This window comes from Pinus tabuliformis, chromosome 2_2, assembly GCF_031772625.1.
Source record: "Pinus tabuliformis cultivar Carrire ecotype Pingquan chromosome 2_2, CPIR1, whole genome shotgun sequence".
Lineage (NCBI taxonomy): Eukaryota > Viridiplantae > Streptophyta > Pinopsida > Pinales > Pinaceae > Pinus > Pinus tabuliformis.
Genome location: NC_142300.1, coordinates 654,731,085 through 654,741,847, shown reverse-complemented (window position 1 = coordinate 654,741,847; position 10,763 = coordinate 654,731,085).

Sequence of the window (10,763 nt, the reverse complement as noted above, 5' to 3'; positions counted from 1 at the left end):
AGAACAACTGGTTGTAACTCCTCTTGGCTCTTTCTTGTTTATCAATAAAAGCTATTCAAGTTTTCCTCCATACTCTTGTGTCATTTATGTTTGCTGCATTTGTATGGTCAATTTACATCTGATCCTAGATTGTTTATGATTATAGATTCATGTTCTTGTATAGTGCTATGCTACTGTGATCTTACAAGTACTTTGTGAAGTTGGGCGTGCAAGGGAACAAGTAGCGAAAGACTATCAAGAAAGAGAGGAATCAAACCAGGAGATCAGCGCAAGACAGAGGTTGGTCTTCTTTGTTCCTCTCTATCTATACTTCATAAAGGAAAAATGGAAGTAGCTTTACTTTGTTTGTTTCTAAGGTAGCTATCACACCTTAGTGGGATATAGCAGTTCTATATAGACACTTTTCCCTGTAACACCTTTAGAAAGGGACATTATACCTTTAGTAGCAGCAACATATTCTTGACCACAACATGGTCTTGTAAGTTCTCTACTTCTTGACCTTCCTAATCTGAGTTGACTCAACTTTCAAATTTAACCAAGATCTTATGCTTCCGAGATGTAGTTAAAATTGCATTCTATAAGAGCATAAATGAACATATATGCATGCTTATACAAATGGAAACATAATGACAATCAGCAAAGCATAAACAAGAGACATTAATAACAGAGTTCGTCCAGTGTGGACTACGTCTCTGGGCCCGGTGTCAATATGGTGTTGGCTGCTTCATTTAGTGCTGGAAATTGTGAAGATGTACATGGACTATGTTTTCCATCATACAAGGACATGTTCCCTCTACATGAGTGGAAAAGTCTCTCCACGAGACATTCTGCTATGGGAACTATCACTCACAATAGGCCTCCTAACATCATGACATAATATTGCACATGGTGACTTTGAGTATCCCGCCATCATGGCATCAAAAGGATCTCAACAAAAACACCCATGGTGACAATGAGTATCCCTCCATCATGGAAACAAATGGATCTCAATCAAAACATACATAACAATCCATGATGAATACATCTCACATGAAATAGACACAAAGATTTTTCATCATACATCAAGCAGGAATCGAAAAAACATAGTACATATCATAACAAATGATCAAAGAAGTACATGAAAACAACACTTCATATACCTCAACTCTAATTTTGGTTGAAGAGTAGAACACACAGCTACTGGATCTTAATGCACAATCGAAATCGTGGCATCAAATGCATAGAATCGACTGTCCATGCTTTGAAATCTGAAACCATCACTCCAATCTAGAAAATGGCTAATTAAATAGAAGGCTCAGCTGCAAAAAAGGACTTCACTGTTGAATTTGTGTTGTCAAGAGGTGTAAAATTGACTATCCATTTGTCGAATTCTGACACTGGCAAACTCTGGGCATGTAGGAATCTTTTAGATTCCCTAATGATTCTCTAAAGATTCCCTCCTCTAGGTTCACTAGAGATCTGCTACTCAAATCAGGAAACTAGTCTCTCTATTGAGATCCTTGCAAAATTTCGAGAAGAATGAGTATAAATTTGGTTGCATTCTAGATCTGGGAAATTTTAGCCTCCAAGGAATCTAGAAGATTCCCTCAAGACTCTCGAAGATTCTCATTCTCTGGAAATCTATAAATATTCTGCTCAAAAGGAAAATATGACCTCTTCATTGTGTTCCCTATGAAAATATGATAAAAATTACTATAAATTTGATTACATTCTGATCAAATGAAATCTTACCTCCCAAGGAATCTTCGGCATCAAAAGCATATTCCTCGTCTCGAAAAATGTGTCAAGGTTCCATAACATCGTGGTTCCACCTATCTGCTACCTTCTAGGCTCACGGTTCCACTTATAAAACACTCATTGGTTCTCAAATCCACTCGACCTCCCGTCGCACTGCAGAAAGTTGGGTTTAAGTAGTTTTTCCCGGGTAGACATAACAAAGTTACCCATTTGGCTTGTTGGTTAGGGCGGTTGGTTTGAGGTAGGAAGGTTGGAGGATTAAATCCCGCCCCTACTAAGTTTGGCATGTATGTAATATTTTTAATGCACATTTTGTTATGCATTGTTTTGTTAACAAACGCGACATATAATATTTAGGTTGGTGGTTAACCTATTCGAGAGGCGTGGTTACATATTTTAGGGACCGCCCATTTTGGTGGTTGGTGAGACCGCCTGGTGGGGGCCGACCACATGGGTCAGGGGGGTTTGAGCGTCTCGTTTTTTTTTTATGTATGGTTCCACCGGGGTGCCGGGTCTGCCGGGGGTGGCCCGTCCCCCAACCAACTTTACTATATGATATGCGGGGGTGGTGGGGGTGATAGTGCAGCCCCCATATTTTTTTAATATATTTTTTGTTTTAATAACAATCTAATTGATTTTTTTTTATTTAGGGGATATTATGCAAACTAACCATCCCACAATTTCACCTGCTCTCAAGAGCCAGATTCCATGTCCCGGACTCGGTCAATTTGTAGGACCATTAAACCTGGCCCACATGGCAACTTTTATCAAAACTTTGATTGGCTTTATCTCCCTCATCCGAGCTCAGATTCAAGTGCCATTCACACCGTTGGAATTAGGGTGATGAGCACTTCGATCTGGTGTTGGTTTGAGAGAAATTTGACCACTTTGAATTTTGACCATTTTTTAGCCCTTTTGGACTTCTGCATGTGTCTAGAGCCACCTGGATCAATCCTCTCCACTAAGGAGGGTTTGGTCCTCCAAAATCATGAAAATAATTTGCAAATTGTTTGTACCTTGTCTTCACTACAAGTGTCATGATAGGTCACCCTTCCTTCTCCTTCAACTTTGTCCTTCAAAGCCATAAGTGATGAGCCAAAACCTGCACCCTCTGCAAACCGGTAGTACATTTTTTTCAAATTACATTCTTAATTTACATAAAAAACTAATGACCCAAGAATCCATGCTTTCCATGAGTTTATAACACATACTCAGTGGTCAAGTTTACATCAAAATGGAAACAATACCCCAACTATCAAACACACAAGGCCAAGACATCATTGTTTCTTAACAAGTGATGGAAAACACATCATCACTTTTACATTTTAAATTGCAACAAATGATTTACAAAAACATGGCCATGACAAGCTAACATATCTAGAAACCATTTTTCACTTATCAATGTGAATGGGTCATCCCCCTGTGGTGGTTTTTCTTGTCGAACGACTTTTTCAACTGGTTCATGCACTGATGCTTTGTCTTTAAGGTGCTTCTCTGGATGGAGCCTCCAACACGTGGCTCTTGATGGCCACCTCTATCGCAATGATTGCAATAAGTATTCTTCCTCTAGATCTGCTTAACCTACTTCTTTCTTTGTTGTGGAGAAGGCCTTTCACACCTCATCCTCTTTCGTGTTGCCATTCTCTTCCAACACTCAGCAAATATATGGTTATGTAAACCACAAAAAGTACATGTTTTTTGATGCCATGATTTATGTCCATCATTAACAACATGATTGTAATTGAAATGAACATTTGAATATTGAGACTTGTTATACCTTTCCTTGTTGTCTCTGGTGTAATTATGGCGATGAGAGCTTGCCTCAGCTCTTTCCCTGCAATGGGCACTGCCATGGGATGATGGTGATGTGTTCCCATCATTCTCTTTCCTCGATGATTTCAACAATGTCTCAGAAGCATCTGACACCCTTGAGCATTCTCCTTTGGTGTATCCCAAGCTTGCAAATCGAGGTCTTTGCACGACCTCCAATGGTTGAGTTATGCCTTGGCTATTAACACCAAGTTCTTCTTCTTCCTTGTACCTCATCCTGGTAAGGAGCCTCAGGTTTGTCCCTGTAATTGGTATCTCCACATTTCCAACATAAATTATACTATGTGAAGATGAAACTGAAGGGAAATCAACATATTTTACCTCCATTGTCGAGTTGGAAACAACTGAGGAGAGCTATTCATCATCTGTTGTTGGTGGTTCACTGGCTGTCTTGGCGCATTCCCCAACTTCCTTCCCAACATACCCAAGTCCTGCCTGACGGGGTAATTCCTCTACTTTGATGGGGTTGATAATGCCTTGGCCATTAATTCCCAAGAATTTTCATTCATACACCATTCTCTTCAGTAGTTTGGAGCCAATTCCTATGGTATGCTTTTCAAAAGAAGTGAAATCATAATCAGGAAATGTACATGAAGTCGGAGAATTACTTTTTACCTCACAGGGGTCACACTACAGATTTTCCAAGGCCTCATCCTTAGTTTGTAGCTTTCATAGCAACCTTTATTTCTCCTCTTTCTCTTCTCGTAGAAGCATCTTCAATTCGGCATTATCTTCTTGAAGACTCCAGTTGTTTTCCTTCAGTTCTTCCAGGGCTTCTTTCGTGGCTTGCAACTAAAGCTGCAATTGTTGGTTTTCCTCTGTCTCTTGTTGTAGAGTTTCATACATTATGTCCATGTTTTTCAACACTATGAGCATGGCCTCATACATATCTTTGTCATCCTCCATTTTTGTACATTCCATTATTCACACTCACAATTCACATCCATGCGAAGACCGCTCTAATACCAAACTTGATCCGAGTTGACTCAACTTCTAAATTTAACCAAGATCTTTTGCTTCCGTGATGTAGTTAGAATTTCATTTTATAAGAGCATAAATGAACATATATGCATTCTTAAGCAAATGGAAACATAATGACAATTAGCAAACCATAAACAAGAGACATTGATAACGGAGTTTGTCCAGTTTGAACTACTTCTCCGGGCCCGATGTTAAGATGGTGTTTGCTGCTTCATTCAATGTTGGAAATGGTGAAGATGTACATGGACTATGTTTTCTTTCATACAAGGAAATGTGCCCTCTACATGAGTGGAAAAGTCTCTCCACAATACGTTCTGCTATAGGAACTATCACTCACAATAGACCTCCTATCAGCATGACATAATCTTACACATGGTGACAATGAGTATCTCGCCATCATGGCATCAAAGGGATCTCAACCAAAACACCCATGGTGAAAATGAGTATCCCGCCATCATGGCAACAAAGGGATCTCAATCAAAACATACATAAAAATCCATGATGAATACATCTCACATGAAATAGACACAAAGATTCTACATCATACATCAAGCAGGAATCGAAACAACATAGTACATATCACAACAAATGATCAAAGAAGTACATGACAACAACACTTCATATACCTCAACTTTGATGATGGTTGAATAATAGAATACGCATTTGCTAGATCTAAATGCACCATCGAAATTGTGGCATTGAATGGCATAGAGTAAATTGTCCATGCTTTGAAATTTGACAACGTCGCTCTAATCTAGAAAATGGTTGAAAAATAGAAGGCTTAGCTACAAAAACGGACTGCACCATTGAATTTTTGCCATCGAGAGTTGTAAAATTGACTATCCATTTGTTGAATTCTGACACCGGCAAAATCTAGGCATGTAGGAATCTTTTAGATTCCCCCGTGATTCTCCAAAGATTCCCTCCTCTGGGTTGACTGGATATCTGCAACTCAAATCAGAAAATTATCTCGCCATTGAGATCCTTGCGAAATTCTGAGAAGAATGAGTATAAAGTTGGTTGCATTCTGGATCTGGGAAATTTCAGCCTCCAAGGAATCTGGAAGATTCCCTCAAGATTCTCGAAGATTCTCCTCTATTAGGAATATGAAAATCTACTACTCAAAAGGTGAATCCAACCTCGCCATTCTGTTCCCTATGAAAATCTAAGAAAAATGACTGTAAACTTGATTACATTTTGATGAAATGAAATTTTACCTCCCAAGGAATCTTTGACATCAAAACAATATTCCTCATCTCGAAAAACATGTCAAGGTTCCACCTCCTAGAATTTCTTCAAGGTTCCATAACATCATGGTTCCTCATGTCCGATCCCTTCTGGGCTCACAGTTCCTCTTACAAAACACTCGTTGGTTCTCAAATTTGCTCGGCCTCCCGTCGCACTACAGAAAGTTGGGTTTAAGTAGTTTTTCCCACGCAAACATATCAAAGTTGGTCATTTGGCCTATTGGTTAGTGTGGTAGGTCTGAGGCAGGGAGGCCAGGGGATCAAATCCCGCCCCTGCTAAGTTTGGTGCATATGTAATATTTTTACCCCAAATTTTTTTATATGTTGTTTTGTTAACAAACATGGCATATAATATTTACGCTGGTGGTTAACCTATTCGAGAGGCGCGATTACATATTTTGGGGACCTCCCATTTTGGTGGTTGGTGAGACCGCCTGGTGTGGACCAGCCACGTGGGTCAGGCGGGTTAGAGCCCCGCCAGTCTCGGTGACTTTTTTATGTGTGGTTCCACTGGGGTGGCGGGTCCGCCAGGGGTGGCCCGTCCCCCAACCAACTTTGTTATATGATATGCGGGAGTGACAGCTTGCCCCCATATTTTTTTCATATATTTTTTGTTTTAATAACAATCTAATTTATTTTATTTAATGTAGGGGATATTAGGCAAACTAACCATCCCACAATTTCACCCGCTCTCGGGAGCCAGATTCCATGTCCCGGACTCGGTCAATTTGTAGGACCGTTAAACCTGGCCCACATGGCAACTTTGACCAAAAATTTGATTAGCTCTATCTCCCTCATATGAGCTCGGATTTGGGTGTCGTTCACACCATTCGAATCAAGGCGAAGGGCACTTCGATCTGGTGCTGGTTTGAGAGAAATCTGACAACTTTGAATTTTCACCATTTATGAGCCATCTTGGACTTCTACATCTGTCTGGATCCACTTAGATCACTTCCACATAAAATGATTGGCTACAATGAGTACCATGCCTAAGAGCATAAACATTAAGTATACATATATATATATATATATATATATATATATATATATATATATATATATATATATATATATATATATATATATATATATATATATATATATATATATATATATATATATTAGTCCTCCTAAATCCGTCCTTGATATTGGATGGTGTGAGAGCATGTAACAACCCTAGTGAAAACTCCATGTAAAAATATATAAGAACACGAATGATGGGACACGTATTTCAAGTTGAATGTTGGGCAAGAAATCCTGGTGTGGGTGTTCATCAGTTTAATGGCTAGGGAAATTGGCAAAGGAAATGGCTAAGGATTTGGAAAGGAAAAATAGCATTTTTGGCACATTTATTTATGAAAATAATGGAAATTCGGTGAAAAGTAAGGTGAAAGGTCACAAGTTGCATGTGGGGAGGAAAATGAAGGAAAGTAATGGAAAATGAAGAAAATAGAGGCCTCATTCATAAAAATGCTTATGAGGATCAGTTGGAAAGCTTCTTCTTTTTAGTGCTAAGCTCTTAGTCAGTGTAAGCTCTTGGCTCAAGCTTTTTCTATGGTTATGCATGGGATCAAGAAAGGCAAAGAAGGCAAGAAGAAGGAAGGAGCAAACAAGGAAGGGTAGGATCAAGCAGCTTTAATATGGTTCTCTACATGTATCTCTTTGCATGTGTGTATTTTCCTTTCTATATTTGGCATGCATGGTATTGTATGTGGTTATTTTGATGTTGTGGCATGGTTTTTATGAGGTGTAACATTGTTTTCAGCCTAGCCTTTCCATTTTCAAATAGCCATGGTGTGATCGGGTTCTCATAGTTTGATTGAGTTGAATTTCCGGATGGATTCAAAGCTGATCAGGGTGGATCTCTGGATGATAGAGCACATGGCCTAGTTGTCCCTGAACTAGACTATGGATCATGGTAAAGCCACTGGCCTTGTAACCCCTAATCCAGACTATGGGTTGTGGTAAAGCCACGATTATGTTGCCTCGATGGGCCTAGGAATCCTTGCTAGTGAATGGAAGGATATACTTAAATCCAAGAGGTAGTTTTCTTTTCGTTGCGCCTAGTAATCTAGGATTTGGGATATGTGGTAAAGCCTGGACAGTGGGCTTCAGTTTAGGGCCTAGTGATTTGGGTTTAGATTGCGGTAAAGCTTGAGAGACTAGGAGACAGGAAAATTCGTCATGGTGTAGGTGGAGAAATTTGATGGCATCCATGCTTGTTTGGCCTAGCGATCAAGTCGAGATCACGATAAAGGCTATTATGATGTGTTCATTGTGTTGGCCTAGTGATCCAGAATGGATTAAAAGTTTGGTTTTTATTGATGAGGGTGAGGTGGTTTAGCCTCAATATGCCCTAGTTGAGTTCTTTTGGTTTGAGTCCCACATTCATGCTTGGAATAAGGCATGGGGGTGAATTGTTGAAGAGAGATTTGGCTTATCCATTCTGTGGCCAGGTGGGACGTGGAAATCACATCCAGATTTGGATTTTGCATCATTAATGAAAGGTTATTTCTCCTTGTATTTCTATTAGCACTTTGATGGACTATATGTGTATCTTATCGCTGATATGTTTATGATATTTATGTCCCTATTATGTTGGTTAAATGTATGTTTTATGGCAGCGTCTATGTATAGCTCTTAGCATGTTTTTCCTTATAAATGAATGGATAATGTATCTATGGTCTGATATATGGTAATGCAACAAAGAGCATGAGGGAACATTGGTTCTTAGTGATTCTCATATAAGTATGAGATCCATGCACTTAATTATGTTGTTTACACTTGTAGGTTACATGTTGACAATATGTTTAACGAAATGCCTCTCATGGTTAGTAGGGGTATGATAAGGTCTTGTTTAGCTTATTGCTTTTGCATCATTGTTTCCTTGTGATTTTAATAATTTTAAGCTATCACTCCATTATGGGCAGTGACCTAGGCTCTGGGCCTAAAAAAGTGGCTTAAATCCTATGGTCATTGGCACAAAATTGGCAATTTTAGTCTCTGGTCACTGGCAGGCAAGCCAATGAGAGCGAATTTTGGTTTATGGATGCTCTCTTGCCTATATCATGGGAGAAACTAAGGCCTATGATGTCCATAACATCAGTGGGACCCAAGGACAGGTTGTTTGAGTGGTTGACATGTCTCCTAAGGATTCTGAAGATGATGCTGGATGACTGTGTATGACGTTGCCATTGATTCCACTTCCTTATGGTCACATAGGAGGTCAAATGCAATCATAGTATCCTATCGTTGTATGTGTTACCCGGATGGCATGGTTACTTGGGTGGATGTGTGAGGAGGGTGTTACAGAGTGTTATCAAAGCATGGTTCACCCCTCGGACTGGATGGGCCGTGTGTATTGGTTATGCATTACATGTGCTTGTTATATTGCATATTTTTTATCATGGTTGTAGTAAGATTGTCATGAGGAACTTGATGTTGATTTTGTGGAATGCATTGCCATGAGTATATGATTGGTTATATATTGGTATATGTCACCTACTTACATCCTTTTATGTTAGGCTCTATTCTTATAGGTTTGATTACATGTATCAATCATGTAGGTTGGTTACAAGAATTGATCGCTTATGCTCGACTACATGCATTCATGTGTATGTGTAGTTGATTATCCATTACTTATGAATGTTGATGGTTGCATGTGGCAATGTATACAATAGAGTAATGGTTGTTTTCATACATGAGGTCATGGTTTGTGTAGTTTATATGATCATGCACTGATGACTAGACTTTAGCTAGAAGGATGTGTATATGGTTTTGTACTCATGTGTTATATGTCTATATGTAGTTGTTATTCATGTATGGTCTTGGTTATAGTTATGCATGAATAGTAGGTCAAACGTGCCTTGTGAAGTGATGGTATTCAGTTTAGGTCATTGTTGTGATATTGGTTCTTATGATGCCAATGTGTTGAATGAGGTAAAGCAAGAGATGTAGACCATCAAAGTGAAGTTGCAGCGAGAGCATGTTGTCATACAAGCTTGTATGTTGGGCATGTAGGTATGTAGGTTAAGGATTGTTATATGCATTAGGGTTATATACATTAGGTGTATGTACATGTCTCTTGATGTTATGGTTATGTACATGATAGATGATAGTTGATTAGCATAGTCATATGCACGTGTCGGATAGTCAAGAATGATTGTAACTTGTGGTTGTATGCATTTCTATTGTCGTTTGTGTTAGATAACTTGATGATTAGGTTATATGTTGGATGAGCATGATATATAGCTTATGGTTGTTATATGCTATTATCTTGATGATTATGGTTATTTCATTGAGATCTTGATGTTGTAATTTGGATTGGTCATATGTGTGATGGTTATGTTCATTGCATTGAATATCTTGATGTTATATGTATTGTGTTAATCTGGTTTAACCGATGCATATGGTTATGGTTGTGATATTCAGGTATGAGCCGACATATTGGTGATATGATGTCGTACTAATCTAGACTGATCGTACATATGTGATTGTTATGCATAAATGACAAATTCTTATGAGCTTATGATGTGAACATGTTAGTTAGTGACTATTTTGCATATCATGATATTATTTATGTTTGGGTTAATATATTGTGAATGTATATCATGCTAATATGGATTGATTTTGCAGACAAGATTGCCTCCCCTGAGATACATTAAGGCATGATTTTTCTTACGTCATATACTTGGTTCTTGACTATTTGATTATGTCGTCTAGTTAATTTATTTTACATGGTATGTTGCAGGTTGGTTGAATGTTTGATGAATTGCATAATATGAGTATGTGTTCAAATGATTTTCTTTTAAGATGATTATACTAACATATGTGTGTTGAGATAGTTTATATGTACTTGAATGTAGTTGATAGTTGTAGCATTATGTCTAATGACTATAAGTTGACTATGGATTATGACATGATTGTTAGTCTTGGTAAAGGTTTATTTCAAATTTGATATATATTATT